Genomic DNA, 22,109 nt, shown 5'->3' on the forward strand with positions numbered 1-22,109 from the left:
ATTAAAATTTACGCAATATTCTATTCATTTTCATCTTTTATGTGGTTCAAGGCCTATTTTTAGGTCAACGATCTCAATTAAAAAACTTGGCAAAGTAACGTTGAAGCAAGAAAAGTGGTCGATAACTCATTGAAACGTAAGCAGAACTTCATAAAGATCGGCTTAACATTCAGAACTCATCGACGACCCAAATAATGAATCGAACTTCATATAAAAATAAGTCTATCTCTGCAATCTGCGTCCGTTATTAAGTATTGAAATTATAATAAAAAAACTTTAATTAAAACGTTCTACTTGCCACCAGCTCCTTCATCAAAGCCTTATCACAAAGTGTTCATGTAATGGACTCTTCAAAGGACAAATTAACCCAAGCTCGACAGATTTGCTAGTAGCTATTGCAGAGTTCCACTATCCACCTTGTGGCTCCAGATCGTCTCCATGGCACTAATACTAATACGACAATTTTTGTCGTATAGCAATAATTCGCGTTTAGGATTAAGGGGGTATTGGGGCGGAGATACCAAGAAACATGATTAAAGTCGCCAATTCTCAAAAATAGTCACCCAGGCTCAGAAATGGAATCTAGGTGGGATCCAGAGCTACGCTTTTTTATTACTTATTTTTTAATTATATAAAATGTACAATATACTATAAAATACGTATCACATGGTTCAACTGTTCTCAGCTACGAATTTCTGCATAATGTATTGTAATTTTTCTACCTACTCGCAGTTAGTCAGCATTGTGAACTAAAATATAAACTTCAAATTCTGTGGAAATACCCATTCAGTAGCATAATTCTGTCGATGATAGATACTAGTAGTGTAAAATTTAATTTACTATTCACATTTACTGGCAGCATTGCTTTTCTGTCCCATCCCTGGTCATGAGTGTCACCCCACAACGGTCAAAGCATACTCAACCATAAAGCTCCAATACGAATGCAGTTTCATTGATCACATCCCTATTTTTAAGATTAAGTGAGTGAAAACATCAAAGCGGCGTATAAAATAAAAACACCTTTCAAACTAAGCCGCTATCAAAAGCTACTGTATCTGAGCACTGCTTGTTAACTTAACAATATCCTCTTTAGGCACGGGCTTCCGTGATCAAGAAGCGAGCGTGCCATTCTATGCCACCGGACATTGCATCGTAGGCAAATTGAGAGCCTTGTTAGTTTAGGCTCGCTATTTACATACAGGAGCACTCACCCTTTCCACGAAAAACACCCTCACACTGCAAACAATCCCATAACAGACACCGTTGCACTCGCGTTATTTACTATATACGATGAACTGAAAGAGACGGTAACTGAAAAACATCGGAATTAGCGTGTGGATTACTTCTAAAAGCGGGTATTCGGCGACGGTGCGACCGGTCGCGACTCGGTTTCGCTACTGGCCGGTATCGAGCGAGCGACTCCCCCGCGCCTCTGTAAACCAATTTATAATACATACGGAGACGCAGCATCCCCGGGCGGACGGGGCGGCGGAAACTCGACCTTGCAACCAACCCCCACAGTCAACTTTCCGTCGCACCCCAATTGCCGCAGAGGCAAAAACGTCGCTAGTTTTTGCAAAAACGCGAAGGGTGCGAATTGTGTGCGTTTTCGTCGATTTCCGACGTCCATAATTGAAAATGAACGAGCAATATAAAGAGGAATAGCACTTTGATTGAATATTTCGTGATGTACTCGTTAAGTAAATTTGGTTAAATAGTCAGCGGCGTTCATAAACGAAGTAAATAAATAGACTCCTAATGCAAACATTGTAATATGAAATCATTTAGTATATCTAAGTTACATTATCTCTGTTATTCTTTCCTTTTTTTCTTGTTTTCAAAAGCAGTCAAATTTAATATATGTATAGGTTTTTAAGCTTAATCGGTGTCCCTATCCCTATCGCCAAAAAATACGGAAAATCTATATGAGTTTCATAAAAAAACCTTTTTTAATTTTAAATTTGAGATTACTCTAATTATTTGTAACCAATAAATCGCAAAAACATATAGACAACTAGCGCTTGTCTGTTTGTTTGTGCGATTTCTATATACCATTTGTATACATGATTACGAATCTATTTTACTACTTCGTCCTTGCCTTTGGAGGTTGTGCCTAAATGCTGGGGGTTTGGCACGCTACAAATGGCGCTGTTACAAATAAAGTTTTTTGGCTACGGCTTCCGCACAAACTTCTTTTCGTATAAGTAATGATTTTATAATAATCCCATAACTTAAATCTATACATGCTCTATTGGCAATAGAAATAATAATGTATATATTCCAAGGATTACCCGGAGCGCTACGACAAGGGGCTCTTCAAAAAAGATGCAAAAAGAGCTATTCTCATGCAATTAAAAAGAATGTAGTATATAAAAATTGGTATTAAATGACGTTTTCTAAACATAAAGCCTCACAGTGATTTCTCATCGTGGATATCACACATAAAACAAGTACACAAACGTCCAAATACAGGACTGAAATAAAACTCATCATTTACATAGCACCCAAGTCTGGGTTCTAACCTGGATCATCTTCATATCAGACACGTATAGTGAACCACCATGATGGTAGAATTTGAAGTAAAAGCAAATTTGTAATGTAAAAAAAATTAAAATCCTTAGTTACCCTGGGTCTCGAACTCCGAACCCAAAGCGTGGGAACTTAACCCCTAAGCGTTACTAAGTCTAAACGCGACAAACATGGAAAACGACAGTCAATAACACGGCAACGTTATCGTATTTTACGACATTTCATCCGTTGCCGCGTAAGGGCGTGAGCAGACTCGCGACTTTTAGCGTCCGGGATCGAGAATTTGCTGATTTTCGGAAATTACTTGCAGATGCAACGATCAAAACTTAAACCACACTATTGAGCGTTGGTCAGTTATTTTATACGAGTATCACACGACCGTAGAGTCCATCTGATAGTAAGTGGCTACTGCCGCCCGTGTCCATCTATAATCAACCCCAGTGAAGATTAAATTAGTAGCTGAGGTCGGCTACAGATAACGTTACCCTTGGTACGAGCTGGAACTCCTCGTAAGTATGTATCCCTTACTACACCCTTCAAACCAGAACACAGCAACGCTTAATACTGCTGTTATAAACAGAAATAGGTATGTCAGATTCGAACCACAGAGAGTTCTATCTTTAAGTTGCTTATGGACTTTTGATGAAGCAGTTTAACACGAAAAATACAATGCAGCATTAACGCAGTCTCTAAAACACGAGTTTTTGATACCAATAAGCGCACCTAGTCGCTAAAACGCGATGTAGCATCAATGCAATCGCAAAAACGCAAATCACCGATACTAAGCAGCTAGTCTGCTGCGGCGGTAAGAAATCCATCAAGTCTAGGCGTCTGCGAATTTATAGGCCCATAAATCGGCGAAGGGTTTATGGCAGTTGTTGCATGGTTTCACCTTGAACTCACCTACATGTATCCTGCCACTATCCCTTATCTCACACTTTTCTTAGCACCTGTGTATGTAATGCTATGTATCACAATTTTTGTCAAATTCATGCCTTCAAATTTCGTAGCTGTTTTGATTCGGCTATGACATTGATGTTGTTTTCTTATTAAATTGAAGTAGCTTATGAGCATGCAGTCCACCTGATAGTCATCGCCGTCCATGGACATCTGTATCTACGTCTTTTATAGAATTGGAAGTCTCCTGAAGCTGATCACAACTGCTTTACCACGGCTAAGGACTACGATCCCATAATTAGTTGTTGATTCGAAAATGTGTTAAATCTAGTCTCGTACGTTTCTTTAATTTTCGTACTACTTCTTGAATATATTTTATTGATATATTCTTATCCGAAACAGCTTATTTAGGGCGGAAAAGTTCAGATTGGTAAACGTGACACCCCTAATCAAATGTATTAGATTTCATTGATTTTCCTTTATCATTAAAGCATGCTACAAATAATTATAAAATTTATTCAAATGCACATATTTTAGTACCTACCTACCTACCTACTAAGGCTTGTACCCCATAATCGACACCAATTCCATAAAACATCGCATGTGTGGGGCTTATACAGATAGCCTTCCGCGAAGGGCTATCTGATCCGAACTTATTCTCGGCTCGTCGCGAACACCTTCTGTTATTCAAATTGTATTCAGCACGAAGTTGTCAATGTGAGAAATCATATAGCCTTGTATAGAGCGAATCGTGGAGATTAAAAAAGGTTTTACACCCATACCTTTACACGTATTCTTATGCCGTAGGTGGGATGCACAAACACATGACAGAGCATTCATACACCATACTATATCACAATTATCGCCTTTTTTGTTGACGAGGAGGAAACCTTCAAAAGGTTCCCGACGCCGTGGGAAAAACGCTTTTACTATGGGGGCTTTTACCACACTACAACCTGAACCTCTCTGATGGCCGTCCTCGGCGCTGCATAGAGGATTCAGGGATGTCCAAAGAAACGTGGAGTCCTGTGAGTACGTTGCTCATTTTCCCGGGGTCGCCAGCCAGTCGGTTCGAACTGCCAATCTTGCCGCCCCCAACTCTGGTAACCCTTTTAGTCGCTTCTTAAGACAGGCAAATTGCTACCGTAGCCCTATTCTGATACCGGACAATAAAATCGTCTACTTATAAAACATGATCTAATTATAACTACTAGATTGACGGCTTCATGTTCGCAAAATACGCTCACCTGAAATTTTGGTCACAAGCGGTCACTAATCCAACCCCGACCGCGTCCAAAGTTACCAAATTTTTTAGATTAGTTCGGGTTCTATGCAAGCCGCGGGATATGCATGCTTCATAAATAATAAAACAATAAACATTATCAAAACATAACTTAGCCAAAACAAAAAACAAAAATATTCAGATCGGCAAAAATGATAAATTGCTACACGGCATCACATCACTATGCAAATAGTCTGTCACGGGCACTAGCCGATCTCGGTTCGCGCGGGGCAATTACGAATGCACTATAGCTAGCATAACAGCAGCGCATAGCAGCTATGCTATGGAAACAACATAATAGCCGCTATTTTGTCACGTGCGGTGACATCTACAAGTAATTGTTTTTCTAAAAGCTTTGTATTAAAAATTGGTCATTTACATCATTTTTTGACCACGTATTAATTATAATTATTTAAAGGACTCCTAATTAATAATCCATAGGTAGGGTACATCTCTAGTGGAAAAGCACAAGTCAAATTTAGATTTAGAATTGTATTACAAATGGGTTGTCTAAAAAAATTCAATCCAGAATATTTATTTATTTATAACTTTATATACATTGCTTATACAAACATAAAGAAATTATCTAATTCGTTTATCAAGCTTGTCAATATGATTTTTACAATTAAAAAAATCTTAAACATTTCACTGGTCTGGTATATGGACAAATTACATGCCAATCGAAAGTATGAAGCCTATAGAATATCCAAATGTTAGGTTAACTATTCTTTTCCTGTCACAACCCTTGGGGTATAGACAGGTAAACAAGTCGGCCTACCCAAGGGCTGTGACAAAAAAAATAGTCAACCTTACGGTTGCATATTATATAGGCTTTATACTTTCGATCAGAAAGTATTTTTTCTATTAAGGATGCCAGTGAAATGTTTAAGAAAAACACCATATTCTGGTCTGAAATTTTTCAGTTAACCCATTTGCAGTATACTTTTTGACATATTTAATTTGATATAAAAAACGTCTCATCCATTAACCAGCTCCGTCAAGGTCGTCTCATATCTGGAACTTCTACTAATTTAGCTGTTTCAAACACAAACTATTTATAAGTAAAAATAGTTCGCTGCTCAATAACATGATAAATGATCGCCGTCACATCACTATGCAAATAGTCTGTCACTAGCACAAACGCCTCACATCCCTATCTGCCTTTAAAGCGCGAAAGCCAATTACGGAACGTACGCTATGCATTGTGCTTATCATAGAATATGGCCTTACTGAGCCTTTAAAAAGGATATTTTGAAACCTGCTAAATCTTTGTGAATGACACTTTCATATTTTAGATAGTGATACGGTTTTATAATAAAAAATGTAATAAATAAAAAATGTAATAAATGTAATAAAATATAATAAAAAATAAATTGTGTGAATAGTGTCGACAATTGTACCGGATTAAGTGATAAACTTCCTTCACACTGACACCCATGATCATGTAACCAAATCAGTATAGAACAAGGATTCTACCTAAAGCCGATCACAGTTGATTCCTAAGGACTATGATGGTTGCTTTATGTGTAATACAGCTGGCATAAACACGCTAGTAATAGTTGCGATGGTGGTGCTAACTCTTTACGCCTTTTTGAAGAGCTCCATGTCATAGCACTCCGGAAATACCTCAACAACTCATTTTATCTTGCACGTTCGTGGTAAGAAAATATTTATATATTATGATTTGATGCCTATATCTTCCTATATGATGTAGATAGAACTCCGTTATTAGGATTACGATTACGACCCAGGCCTTCACAATTAGTTGAATTCTAGTAATTCTGGTAATTCATAAATCAATAGTCTCTTTACAAGTTTAGTGTAGACCCCGAGTGTACACGGATCAGTGACAGTTTAATCGATATCTGCAGTAATGGAGCCAGATAACATTCAAACGACCACGTATTTATCTTTCGTGTTCGGAGATAGGTCAAGTAACGGACTGCAGACATGTGGAATGTTCTAACAACTATATTCGACATGTGGATTTAGCATCGCCTTAGTAAACATATGGCTCTAGCAGTAAATTCACGAAAAAATATCTAAATAAATCTTTAGAATAATAAAATTTAGTAATCAGATGTAGCAACGCAACTGTAGCTTATTTTAGATAAGATTCTAATCTTTTTGAAGGTTTTTTTTCCTATAATTACTAACTGACCCAGCAAATGTTGTGTTGCCATATAAATAAAAAAATGTTAAAGGTGAACAACCCTTATTACTTAGGGGTATGATAAATAGATAGTAGACGATTTTCAGACCTATTGAATATGCATATAATATTTGGTGAAAATCGGTAAAGCCGTTTCGGAGGAGTACAGTAACTAACGTTGTGACACGAGAATAATATATATAAGATTTAGGCTATTAAGGCTACCAGAATGATAGTCATATAATAGATCATTAAACATCGATCGTTCATTGTTACCACACCAATTACTCCATGTTATCAATCGATGTTAGAATGGATCAGATGATGTCAATCGTCTCTGCCACAGTCCTCCTCTGCCTCTGAGTTGATTTTATAAGACTTCGACGAAGTTTCAATCATTGGTAGAACGTCGATCGTCGTTTTATCGATCGGTATCCATTGAATAATCAAAGCTACCACACCAATCGATCGACGACGATCGATGAATGTGTGAGCACCCTTACTTACGTACATGACCAGCAGGGACCAAGCAAGTACCATCAGGCATGTTTCTCTCCTACTTTAATTTTTTCAAAAGCATCGCTTAAAGCTTTAAGCCCAGCATTTACATATTAAATTTAGCACACAGGATAAAATCAATTAATTCTATCATGATCTGTTGCGTTATATTTCAGCGAACGTGCTTACTTACCTACTCCCAGTTATCTTTTAACACGTTCACTGCAGTGGAAATATTATAGCTTTTATCTCGTGCAACAGGTCGATAGATGTCATCTACCAAAATAGGCCTGCCGCATCAAATATATTTTTAAATTATTTGCGGGTAGTAATTAAAATTACGTAAATATGTTTATACCTATCTATATTTTTAACTATATTTATACCGCCATACCATTAAAAAAGCTAATCCTGTAAAAACCTCATGAAATAACAACACTGCAGTCACAAATTAAGTCAGTGGAACTAGGTGAGAGCTAATTAAACATTATTAACCTGCATACTGTGATTCTATTGCACAAAGACAGTGGAACTAGGCCGCTTGTTAGCGAACCCGGACCAGATCCGAAGGGAGCGCAGTTATTTTACAAAAGGATTGATTTTTTACACCTTTTTCTAGACGTTACAGTGTAGGTTCAAGTTTTGGATTCAGTAAATGCGTTTTATTTTATTTCGTTACTGCAACTTTTTTTGAATGGTTTTCTCCCCACAGCTAGGGTGGGCTATTCTACATCCCTTTTAGGTTTCTACAATAAGGAGGCCTAGAGCGTTCCTCAACACTACTTTCATGTAATTGGAGTGGTGGTGGAATGTAATTGGTGTATGGGTAAGCCGGGCCATATCCATTTCTAACAACGGCTCTCATTTCTAACGAATGAACGAACGAAACGGCTATTTCTAACATACTCAGAGTCCTAAGCTAGGATTCCCTGTGATGTGGATGCCATGGACATACACAGATGAATAGATACACACTTGTCACCATAGAGACCAAGGCATGTAAGGAGCAGATTATCATATTGTCGAGATATCCGACACAATCATATCCTAACGTAACGTAAAAATAATAGTCAGTAGTAATTGTATGTCGTAAAATAATTATGCTATTACATGAATAATGAAAAAAGTTCGCTTCAAATCCATTACATGATCCACTCTCAACATAAAATAATCACAAGCAGTTGAAATGTCATTAGTAACATCCATAACTTATTCATGAAAATCATCGTTGTGTTAATTACAGGAGGTCTACTCTGAAATCACGATATCCGTATTTTCGACCGAAGATTCGGATGGTTTCTAGAAATCTACGAAATTTCGGATCCAACTGCCCATTCGAAACATGGATTAAACAAAAACGGAATAAGAGAGTTACAAGTTTTCGGACTAAAAAAAGATTTCCCTATTTTTTAATTGGACTGTTATTTCAAATAACTTTCAAAGATAATTAAAATTTCCTCCCAATTTCAAAATATTCCAGATCAATTGTTAAATGGCTCTTTCAAATATATTTTAGCATTAGCAAGGTTTTAGAAAATTTGACAGCTAAATCCTTCTTAATAATTTTAAACGTATGTTTCAAAATCCATCCGAAATTAAAATATATTTCCTCAGATACTTACGATAGATTTACTTTCGGATGGACCCGAAATTTCGTTGACATTACAGAATAGAACCCAGACTTGTGCTAAATTTGTAACGACATCCACTTCTTACGAAACGTTGTGCACGTAGCAATTTAGTTTTAGAGGATAAAGAGGTTTCAGTACTTTTCAGTAATTATAGCGCAGGCTTTCCATCTAAATCCGGTAGTTAAAGTTGGGCAAACCGCACTGGGTTAACAACGTCGTTTGGGGTTGAATGTTTCTTAATTACTTTAAAATAAAACGTTTATTTTGTTTTGCATACTTTCATATTAATTATTCAAATAATTTATTTTATTACGACACCTCACAATTGAAATATTTTTAAGTGTTAGATGGCGCTGATAACGTGGTTTTATAACCGTACTAACAGTAAAGCAAATAACCGAGCCGCAACACCGATCATTTCCAGTATAAAGTAATTATTTAACCATTACTTCTGTTAGCCTGTTAAAAGGAAGTTTTCATGTAAAAGCTTAAAAAAAATTGATAAGAATAAAGATAAAACATTTCCAAAATAGAAACATTTGTAATTTAAACAAAAATGTTAAACAATGCGACACTGAAAAATATGAAGGCAGAAAAATAATAGTAAAATCTTGCAAATCAAATGTTAATCTCTAATGTATTTTGATAGAAACCAACAGTGTGAATAATCGACCTACCTCAGGCAGTTCAAGTAATGAGATGGTAAAAGAAATAAAAATGTTTTGTAAAAGACATTCTGCTTACAACAAAGATTAACAAAAGGAATACAAGATGTAAAGGAATTATGTCTTCCTAGGAACATTTAATATTCAAGATCATCTCTTCGTATTTTGTTATATTGGATTGTAAAGTCGTAATTCTATTTTGTAACAAATGTAAGGCTGCTGTTAGACTGCTTGGTTATATTTGGAAGATTACAGACATAGATATAGTGTTTCAGACGCATAACGTAGCAAATAAAATTATTCTACCCTACCATAATTATATCTACCGTAACACAGTCACGCAGACAAGGGTCTACCTACCTATAAAAAAAAGAAAAAAGTAATTTTGTCTGCTATGACCCGCGTCTGATACGTTCAGTGTCTGTTGATATAAACTTCACCTAAAAAGACTTGGATTCTTTATTTTATTTGGGTCACATGTAATATACATTCACATTTTAATCTAGTATGCGATAAAATTGTCTGGAGATTAATGGGCCATGGAAGCAGTGGGTCAGGCTGGGGTTAGCGGCGACCTATCACGCTGCACTGCGATTAGCCATGTCTCGCCTTTTTATCCGCTGCATCTGTTTTCTCACGACATGGGAATCCGGGGCATGAGCCATGTATAGCTAAACACATGTAGAGTGGTTTATAGGAAAAGTGGGTGTTCTTTTGAATTTACAAACTGAAAATGTGTAGTTCGACTCCGGAAGCACCAACTGAACGTATTTTGCCTAACAACAGTGCTGCTGTGTAGGTAATGATTTAAAAGTCTGGCAATGGAGAGAGGCGTATACTAATCCGTATCTTGAATCCTGAATGAGTAACCTGAATCCGATCCTCTGGGATTAACCGCAGTTGATTACAGATGTCCATGAGCTGCAGTAGCCACTAGTAGCCACTTCTACTAAATGGACTACCAGTTCGTTTAATACCGCCTATATTATTTAAAAAATATACTTTTAATTTCAGGAAGGAAAGCAAAGGAAAGGATTCAAAGGAAGGGAAACAGTTGAACTGAGCTGAAGAACTTAGTAAATGTGGACGAAAGTTTTCTAAAAAAAAAATATCTAAAGTGTGTAAAATAACCAATCAGCACTTATTGAGCATTGTGGACAAGTGCTGATGAATACAGCTTAAACCCTTTCTATTTTAATAACAAACAATCTTATAGCATAAATAGAACAACAATACTAGAACTGTAGAAGGTTCGAAATTATACGTAAATATGAAATCGAGTTTTTCATGTCGCTTGGGGATTTTCTCGTAACAAGTTTTCTGAAAATATTCAAATAACGGGTTTCTTCTGACATTGCAGAGCAGGCGAATGTCGTGACCTTCAGATATAAGATAATAAGATGCTTGAATATTATATACATAGGTATCGTCTACCTTTGTTATAGAGATACGTATATGAATTTCATATGCATAACTTTGAAAGTGTATGAGTTAAGATGTTAAACTTAAGAAATATTTGTTTATTTCGAAAGGCAATTAAACCACTTTATTATAATATAAATACAAGACGGCTTCAAAATAATTAAGTGAAAAGAGAAAAACAAGTCCTACAATTATTAAATAAATATATTAAAATAGAAATTTAACGTTATAAGAGGCTGCAGGCAAACTTCTTTGTTAGCTTTTTTCTGTAATTGTTATATGTCAAGTCCATTACCACACTCTTTAAGCCAGAACTGCTTTTATAAGGCAGAAATGAGTTAAGTAGAATTTCGAACGGAAAACAAATCACGATAGAATTTTGGTATACTTACAATAGAACTTTAAAAAACACCTTTTATCTAACCCACAATTTAAAAGTCAAAATTACCTTCCTTCACACAAGTTCCGAACCTAATAAATCCTGGAGCCACTAGATGTAGATATCTAAGCGTATACCTACCTCTGATTCGTGAAAACACAGGATCTCCCAAGATTTACGACGCTTGAATATTGGATTCAATTTATTCAATTCTGCGGTCACCACGCCTGGACGGTATTGTCTCGAAGGATACGACTACATTTTATCGCTCTTTTATGCTTAAGCTTATTTTCGTTAAAAATACTGTCTGTAAATGTATTTTTACGTTGAATCTGGTGCAAGATATTCTTTAACAAATTCACCTTATTGTATTTGCAAATAGTACTGAACGATGTACTAGTATAGACCAATGAACGTAAAAAGGTTTTGTTATTAACCAATTAAGTAATCCTGTGTCTAGAAATTAAAACAAAATAATAAAACTTTAATGACAAAGGAAAAAGGGATGAAATGGCGAGGAAACCTCAAGAGGTCTTTAAAAATGGTTTTGAAACTAGTGTAAAGTATATGTATCAGCGTTTGGCCACCATGGTAGAATGCGGCACAAACTGTTCTCATTTTGAGAGAAGACTAATACCCAGGCGCCACATTAATGAAGCTTAATTCTGATTGGCAATAGCCAAATCACCCATTCAATTATTGACATCCAGATCTCCACCCTGTCGCAGTCCCTTCCGATCCTGTTCAATCCTGTTCACGCGATCGGGAAATGGGGATAATTTCCCCAATACACTTCCAGCGCTTCGTTGATAACTCTTACGGAAATTGTGTACGGAAGAGTTATGATTCATTTTACAATTGTACAATTTTTACAATTGTATGAATGTTACAATTGTAATTTTACAATTTACAATTTCACCTTTTTCAGGACATTGAAGTAGTTTACGAACATACAATGCTGCCAGCGTCTTGGGAACCTTGCCCAAAGACAGTGATGGCGACAATTTTTTATGGTAGTTTTTTTGTTTTTATATTTCTGTTTTTCATTTTTGTATATATGTAAATTTTGTAAATAAGTTATTTTATATTTATAGTTTCTGTAAATTTAATTATAATTGTAAATATTTTTCAGTTAATATACTCTACATTATCACATACAATTCAGTTTGCCACCACGGGCATTTTTAAAATGTGATTAATAACTTGGATAAGATCAGCACCAATACGTTTCTCCCATAGGAACTCTAGTATTTCAATAATGCTACACCCTTCAAACTATAACACCGCTTAAAACTGCTGTTATAGAAAAGAGAAGTGTGACGATAGTGCCTTCAGAGTTGAACCAAAGTAACAACTTCATTTAAGTAAACGTCGGAGGGGCGGTACTAAATAATTTCCGCCTTTTTGCACTTGATGACAGTTTCCGTGGGCGTAATAGAAGGCAGATGGCTTAATGGAACTGTCTGGTTCATACTGGTTTTATAATCGACTACAAAGGACTAACTAGGGACGCGGATCGCTGATCTGCGACATACCTGCTTCGACCGTACATTTTGACTAGTCTACGCAAATCAGCAGAGTTCGGTATAATTTAATATGTTTTTTGATTTGCTAAGTCCATCTTTTTTAGTCTTAGCTGTCTCAAATGTATTTAAATCACTACATAATGTTATTTTTGATTCAATATATAAATTCACTCAAGCACAAGAAGCTTAACAACAAATTTTAAAAAATATTAGATTCGATAAAAATACATTAAGTGTTAGCTTAACGCAGATTGAAGTTTCATTATATTGCATTTCATAAAAAAACATTATTACAAATATGTCACTTACGTCTGTATAGGTCCTTAGCCTCACTGTGAACGTTATTCGGGAAATCATTTCGATTTCCTCTCTCATCCGTGCACCTCGCAGGAAAACGGATAGGAAACGTCTGAAAAGTTAACAGATGTGTTATATTAGATTGAATGGCTTTAATAGAATACTTTATCACTTCAACGGTGAAAGAAAACATTGTAGAGAAATATGTTTGATTTCTGTAAAAATCTCAAAGGTGTAAGAAATCTATCGGTATTTAGCCAAAGACTACAGCCCTTTCTCATCTTGGAAAATACTTTTAATCAGCACTGTCACAATGGGACTATAAAAATCGATAATAAATACAAAATAGTACGAAACATGGATCGAGACTTTTTTAATATCTATATATTTCTACATAATATCTAATAATAATATAATGAAGGTGGTAGAACCCTTTGTGGTTCGACTCCGGCGGCACCACCGCCACACCTATTTCTGCCTAATAACAGCAGTGTTAAACACTGCTGTGTTCCGTTTTGAAAGGTGTGGTAAGGGAGACAGACTTTTCCGAGGCGTTCCAGCTTAGTCCTCAGTGGTAGCGGCGAATATGTCGCCGACGTCAGGTAGGAATATCTGATTCTAATCCTATCTAGGGTTGATTACAGATGTCCATGGGCGGCAGTAGCCACTTACCATCAGGTGGACTGCATGCTCGTCCGCTACTCCTATATTATTAAAAAAAATGTACATCTATTATAATTATCAGATATAGGACTACGACTACAACATATATACACCTACGTCTACGCCTACGTCTACGTTTACGCCTACACCTAGATCTACGTCTACGCCTACGCCTACATCTACGTCTACGCCTACGCCTAGATGTACGTCTACGCTTATACCAACGTTCTCGTCTACAAGTTTACGTCTACAACTTTTGTATATAGCCTTCATATTGCTTAACATATTGATCCATCCATTGTTATCATGTATTTGTGGACCAACATTTTTCAAATTAATACATTTTGCGTACCAATATGTATTGTATATATTGTATACGTTTCAGTTCTATTTAAATCAATGATGACAGAACTGCATCGAACAACAGAGGTCAGCAGGACAATAGTTGAGATAAGTTAATTGTTAACCGGTTAACAACCGTGTGTCTGATAACGGAACTAGGTTTCCGGGTTATCTTAGCTGAGTTAGAATTCTAGACACTCACTTAATTGTCCAACTATTGTACCTAGTTACCTACCATGTAGGTACAACACCTATTAATGATATTGGATTTACATGCGATTTTTATACACAATTTAGCTGACCCGGCAAACGTTGCGTTGCCATATCAGACCTACTGAATATGCATGTAAAATTTGGTGAAAATCGGTAAAGCCGTTTCGGAGGAGTACGGTAACTAACATTGTGACAAGAGAATTTTATATATAGGATTTTAGTTTACCTTCATTCACACAAAAAATACTTTATACGTCATTAGTAAAATTTGTTTTTGTGTATGTTTATGTGTCACTTACGACATTGGAATCGTAGTGTGAAGTAAATGAGATGTGTATATTTGTTTATTATTAAACTCGTAGAATTAAATGCAAGTAGGCACTGGAATTTTAATTGACCATGAAAAAAGAGAAAAGTCTGCGTACCTGCTACTCTGGACCACCAATATGATTCAAAATTCAAATCACTAGACTGACACTGCCTCACAGTCAGTAAATGCCATTAAATCACCAGCAGGTAAAACGCATTAAATTGCCGAGTATTTAAATCTCGACGTGCCGACGCAACAAGTAACAAACTTAATTATTCAGTTTGACGTTTATCCAACGGTCCGTTTCCGTAACCACATTCGAGCCAAAAGCCCAAACCTCAGGCCTAAATAAAGCCGGTCTAAGTGACATGTGTCAAAATAAACCAAAATGGCGGCGGCTAGCGAAAGTGGCGCGCTCTATTCAATGCTAATGAACGAATTAACCACAATTGAGAGTGGGAGGACGTGTCTATGGTTTTCACATTTCGTTACGGTGGAGGCTTAGATTGATCTATTATGTCCTTAATTAGTACCTTAGTGAAAATTTCATACGCTGAGGATGAGATCAGCTTGCAGAAATGTTACTCCACACCTAATTCTAATTTATAATAGTAGTGCAGGATATTTTTGATATTTAAGGATTATAAAATAATGTTATACCGAAATAAGTACACTATAGGTTAGGTAAAGAGTTTTTAAGTTAGAACCTTCCCTAGTTTTTTTTGTAGTGGCACCATAGATTAGTAAAGATACTTCGCCGCCTTGAAATTGAATGAAGCCACAAACAACTTATTATAGTAAGTTCTTTTTTTGAATTCTTGACAAATATAAACATTTTTAGACAAAATTTACGAATAAATAACAAATACTGCTTAATTTACATAATAAATAAATAATTATTTCAAATATTTTAGGGACAATTTTTCACGGAGATGTGGCAAATCTTTTTTACGCAACTATTTCAATTCTCAAAACTGGGTACATTTTCTTGTTAGGAATGAGTAAACTTTACTAATCTATGAGTGGCACCACCATCACTCCTATTTTTGCCGTATAATTAATAATGATTGTCTATGAATCGATACTACTTTGGAGATTTACATCGGTTTGTTGGAACTTCCCCCATTAATCTGCAATGGAGCATGCTGCTTGCTGTGTTTGAAGTTTTACGAAAAAATCTGTACCCAGCAGTGGGGCATAAAAATTGCAACCATCCGTTAATAATCAAGATCTAACTAAGTTCGTCATAACCACACTTAGAATTACAGTACTAATGAATTCTCATGCTGAAATATATAACACCTTGTACAGAGAGACAGAGCGGTCGACAAACAGAGAAAACTGAGTTGCATAGCGATGTTATCAGATTTTTTCTTTCATGCAAATAAACCAGGTTCAAAGCACCGATTGAACATTATTACATAATTATTTATTCTTGAGCGTCCATCCTTATCTTTGTCGTAAATATAAGAATCTTAGTGTGACTATTTTGTTCATATCTTAAGTAGAATTAAATGAAGAAAATAATTAAATTAAACGAAAAAAGGGGAGTGCTGTACAAACTTGAACATAACATGAACATTTTATCTTACAAAATAAAACAAGTTTAGAAAACTTCCGACTTTTTTAAATGATACCATGATTCGCATGTAAACTCAATTAAATAATAAAGCAGCCTCCTTTTCTTTATTGCCTCTGTACGTAGCTACTCTGTATCAAAACTAACGAACGTGTTTCATAACTCCTACCTAACATAACATAGACTGAAGTATAAGGGGATTATACACTGACACCTGCGCTTCCGTGCGCTGTATGCCCTGTATATAACAAAGGCAATATTAAAAAGTTATTAAGGATTATACGAATGCGTACTCGCGTCACTACTGGCTTTAACAATTGATATAAAATATGATTGTCTTCTTATATATTTAAATTAATATTTAAATTATTATATATTTTCAATTAAGGAACAATAAATAGTAAATGGAAAAAGTGTGGGTCGCTTTTCGAAAACTGACAAATGGATCATCCCAAGCTATTTTCACAATTATATTATTTACTGTTCCTTAATTGATTCCTAGATTGAAAATTATTTACTACTTTTCATTTGATTTTATCATAAAAGCGTGTTTCTTTGTTTTTTATATACATGTTTATTTATATACATGGAGTTTGGAGATATTTTTCAGACTTTAGGTCTAGAAATCAACAGCATAAGAATTCATCTCGGCAAATTTCAAATGTTTGCTTAAAATGCTAAGTACATACTTAATGACACACTTTTCGAAAATTACTTTTATAATACAGTTTTGTAACTCAAAGATTAGGTTAGTCCGTGTTAGATATTATCCCTAAGGTATATATTTTGATAGGTCTCGCAAAGGATATTAGGTTGTTTGTTGTTTAGAAAGTCAATCTAAGTTTGTTGTCCTTCAAGAATTCCTACCTATTTCTTGGTAATTAAAATTAGTATTATAGGGCTATTTATCTTCGTGCCAGGATAATTACAAAAACACCAACAAAAGATCGAAAATCGAACCTAGAACTTTTAGTGTAATACTTGTAGCTAATGCGCCAATAACTAATTTAAATAAAACATATTCTGATTGAAGTCTACGACAAAATTTCGTCGACTACGACGAATTACGACGAAACGGATGAAATGGCTTTACACTATACCACCCCTCGTGTTCCGCGTTCGATTCCTGACTGAGAAAATAAGGAAAGAAGAACATTTACATATATTAACCTGGTAGTGTTTGTAACACATATTATACGCAAAAATGCAAACAGTATATCGCTTGATTTGTATTAAAAATATAACTTAAGTAAACAATATAATTACTCCTTATAATACAATCGACTACAACTAAATCACATTGTTTGGGACCAGGAAAATATGAAAATAACTAACAAACAAAGCGTCCTCTTGGCAACCTGACTCTACGGAAGACAGGAAAATGCCTCCTAATTATAATTTCCTTTCAAAAAAGGACGATGAACTCCTAACAAGATAAGTTTGCGTCCGCCCTGCCAACCCTTTGGCCAACGTTTAATCTATTTTTGGCCTAATATTTTGATGTATAGGGAGTAGGGACATCTGTTGCCAACCTTTGTTGTTTGATATCTATGTGTTCAGTTGTGATAAAACTTTTAGTAATCTGTCAACAGCGCCTCCGTCATACTTATGTCTGACTTATAGCGACAGTTTTAAGAACTGTTGTATTGTATATTGGTGTGTAAGGAAGAGATTCCAACTCTTAGAGGCATTCTAACTTAAACATTTGGTACATAAATGACTGCCCTCGGGTAGACCTCAGAGATTCATATGTCCAATAAGAATCTATCACTTTTAACCGAAAGGGAGACGCTTACTATATTCACTGGCCCACATAGTATTCCCTCTGTCGTGAATACCATAGGGATATACATGGACGAGTATACAAACGCTCAGACCCAGAACAGATATCTAAATTCAACATTAAATATCTGTCTGGCTGAAAATCGAACCCGGAACCCTCTGAGCAATAAACTTGTAGGATGACTGTTCAACCACGCAGGTCGTCAGTTAATACTAAAAACGTTCACAATTTTTATACCTACTGTTAAATTTGTCCACAGCTTTAATTGCACAAAAAACAAAATACCCCTTACATTACGCAGAAAAGAAATAAAGTTAAATTCGTTAACGCGCCGTGTAATTCAGCCGAGCTGTGACCGTTTACAGTTGGTAAATACAAATTTATTCGTATTATGAGGGCTGAGCTTCTGGAACAAAAGAAACAAGTGCGCTGTTGGAACTTGGCCTATTTGTTTTTGCTGGGTTTACTAACTTGTGAAGTGTTTTTACATATAGATGTACCTCGTATAACGGTACAACAACAATGGTAAATTCACGGTACTATATAAACTGTATTTCACGGTACAGGTGGTAAAGATTTTATGAATTTGGTTACATACTTTTCCGCGTTTCAGCTTAGTCCTCAAGGGTAGCGGCGCATCTGTGGCCGACCTCATGTAGGAATATATAATCCTACTGTGGTTGACTATAGATGTTTATAGGCGGGAGTAGCCACTTACCATGACGTGGTCTGCATGCTCGTCTGCTACTCCTATGTTATTAAAAAGTTGTCAAAAAGAATGCAGTCCAATGTTATGTTGTCCCTGTAGTTCCGGGACCGGAATAGGGCTACGGTATCCTCTGCCTGTCGTAAGAGGCGACTAAAAGGGGGCTTTCGGGGTTGCGGACGGCAAAAGTGGGAGCTCAAACCCCCCGGCCAGCGACCCTGGGAAGGACGGCGGTATGTGTGGTCGCATACCGTCGTGCACACCAGACGGCGTGGCGAGCGTCAAGCTCACTTGGGCGGAGCCCGACGGTGCACCGCGCTAAGAGAACTCCGGTTGCGTTCCGTTGGAGATCCCGGAGTCCTCTACGCAGTGCCGAAGACGGCCACCGGGTTTTAGTGCGGTAAGAGTCCAACATAACCCTGCGTCGTTCCCACGGCACCGGATACCTTTTGAAAGTTTCCCCCTCGTTAATAAAAAAAAAAAGAAAAGTCCAATGTTAAGTGACAACTGCCGCCAATGGATATATATATTAAAGTTGCTACTGAAAACTAAATTGGAATGCCCCATATCTTAACCTAACCACACTTTTAAAACAAGCACACAACTGTTAACATACCTTTTACAAGATAGAATGCATGGTGGTTGTGCCTCCGAAACGGAATCAAAATATAATTGAATATATATTGGAAATTGAATATTCACGGATTTTTCCACCGTGTAATAGTAACTCAAATATTTTTATTATAGTAATAAAATAAAATTTGACTTTGTTTTTGGACAACCTTCACTATATGTACACAATAGAGCCACTTAACCCATAGTTATTGTACAATAGTCCCTATTAACTTTATTGGGCGGACATATTTCCAGGGAAGCAGATAAAATATAGAAATAAAGACAATAAAGTCGCTATTGCCTATTATTTACTGCTCGCTTGTATGATTTTCCAGTTTTTACGTAAAATTCCTAGATTTTTACAGATGAATTAACCGGAGTCTGTCCAGTCGAATTGTTTAATCAACCATTGATAAAGTAAGATCTCTACCTGAGGTAGATAACAAATGTGTTGCTATGGACTAAGTCGAAAAGCCTCTGATAATTATGTTTCCCTTACCGCACCGTTCAAATCAGAACACAGCAGCACTAAGCATTGCTATTAATAGGGACCAGAGTCGAACCATAGATGGTTCTCACACCTACAAAACCTTCCTCGTAAAAATAAATTACGTATTCCGAAAAATCCTAAAGAATATATAACATAACTACCTTGCACAACTCACCCTGTTTCTGAAAATGCCAACGAGGGATGAATTTCACTTCCGGGGGTGTTTACGACGTGACGTCAAAGGTGGGAGCGATTATTTTTCTCAACAATGACAGTAATCGCGTCATCTCACAACTATGGTCCCCTCGCTACAATATATTACACTATAAACGTTATAGATCGCTGCCTAATAGTTGAACAGGGTGGAAGACAGATAAAAGTTACGTCCAACAACATTTACGGGTGATTATATATTAGGGACACGAAAAACTAGTTAAATGTAGAGTATTGTAGAGGAAAGATAAAATTGTTTTATTAAATTGTTACTATGTGATTGTGAAAGAAATTATGCGGTACTTATTTTTTTCTATCTTTTTGAGTTTAAGATATACAAGTTTTAAGAGTTTTTTTTTTTTATCGTTTTTTTTATCGTACAATAGGCTTACGTTTGACTGGTTGATCAAAAAAAAAAAAAAAGTATACTTGTAAGAGTAGGTGATGAGTACAAATACTAACGTACACAGTGAATTGTGACGACTACAGCATCTTTAGATGGACCCCTTATTTCGCATGAATCCACATTGAATAATGAACTCCTTAAGGTAAATGATATAATTAAATCTAATAAAGTATGTAATGTGAAATAAATTGTATTTATTTTGTACAGGTCTATGGAGTTTTACAAACTGTCAGCTACTGTGTACTAGATCGAGACGAAACACGTTCTCAACTACGATTCAGAAGCATCAGTTTCCTTATCATTATGAAATATTATTTTTAGATCTTTTTTTTCTACTCCCATCATTCTTTAAGCTTCAGAAAACGGACAACTGCACCCAAACATTTCCCCACATCACAATGATCATTCCCATAACAGAACGCCATAAACATCTTGAGACCGTCGAAGTGACGCCGTGAGTTGCTAGGCAACGCGGCCAATCGATAGTCCATTCATGGGGTGCCGGCTACGACTGTTTACTGTTGGAGATTAAGCCGAGTATGGGGTAAGCATGGGAAGATTATACCTTTTCAAACGGATACAATATTTGAGAAGAAATTCCTAATAAAACTCATACAACATTATGTTATATAGCTTAAATCTGACAACATTCCATTTAGCTTAAATCCGTAGGTCTAGAAGTATTTTCCAAAATAAATTCTTTCCAATAAGGTAGGGAAGTGAAAAAATAGATACAAGTGAATAAAATAAAAATTAGGAAATCCCTAATTTTATTCCTTCAACGCGAAAAACGTCGGCATTGGCGTATTATTTAAACTTAAAATCTCAAAACATTATGTTTACTAAATTAACCGACTTCAAAAATGGAGATGTCTCAATTCGACCGTATATATGTTCTTACACTAAAAAAAATTAGCATCCTAAAATAGATACTAGATATTCTGTCGAAATATTTTGAATTCAGTGATGATTTGAAAGAACTTAGCGTTTAAAGGATTGCCATGCAAGCAACATTAACTACAACAACAAACCTTAGCTGCTATAATATGATAAAAAAGTATACATAAAACGTACCGACGTTACATCGATTGCATGCTTCATCATAGATGCAGGTCTTATCAAAAATCGTTTCTCAGCGGCGCTCGGTCCGCATCACTCGAGCCCGCGGCGACTCACGACGGGAATTGATCACCCCTGCCTCAGATGCACGGTACTATCGGTTCTCGATCCGAAACTGCATCTGTGAATTAAGGCAAATAATTCAAATTAATTTAGGCGTTGATTTTATTTACAATCAACATCACACATTAATTTTAAATTTAATTTGAAAATAATTTTAAAATTATTCATTTAATACCTTATAAAAGGTACATTATAAGGTATTAAATGAATAATTAATAATGTTATAATGTATATCGCAGTAAGAATTAAAAATTATGTAGCTAGTTAAACAAGAAATACGCTTAAGAAACATTCATAAAAAACTAAAATTTCTAATTAAAGTAAAACAT

At 35.9% G+C, this 22,109-nt stretch overlaps 1 protein-coding gene across 6 annotated transcripts in view; it reads right to left on the reverse strand.

Annotated features, from left to right (window-relative positions):
• LOC140751664 (SH3 and multiple ankyrin repeat domains protein 3) overlaps positions 1 to 21,825 on the reverse strand; it is a 274,179-nt gene extending 252,354 nt beyond the window's left edge. For 4 of the 6 annotated variants that reach the window (XM_073085644.1, XM_073085645.1, XM_073085648.1 and 1 more), the window contains exon 1: positions 1,212 to 1,414. The gene's annotated coding sequence lies outside the window, so the exon portion shown is untranslated. Of the gene's footprint in view, positions 1 to 1,211; positions 1,415 to 13,290; positions 13,391 to 21,672 lie in introns of those variants that run through there. The other 2 variants (XM_073085643.1, XM_073085646.1) reach the window with 2 other exon arrangements.
• Positions 21,826 to 22,109: the final 284 nt, after the last annotated feature.

This window comes from Epargyreus clarus, unplaced genomic scaffold, assembly GCF_041222505.1.
Source record: "Epargyreus clarus isolate Ecla_fem2 unplaced genomic scaffold, WU_Ecla_fem_2.2 ptg000023l, whole genome shotgun sequence".
Classification (NCBI taxonomy): Eukaryota; Metazoa; Arthropoda; class Insecta; order Lepidoptera; family Hesperiidae; genus Epargyreus; species Epargyreus clarus.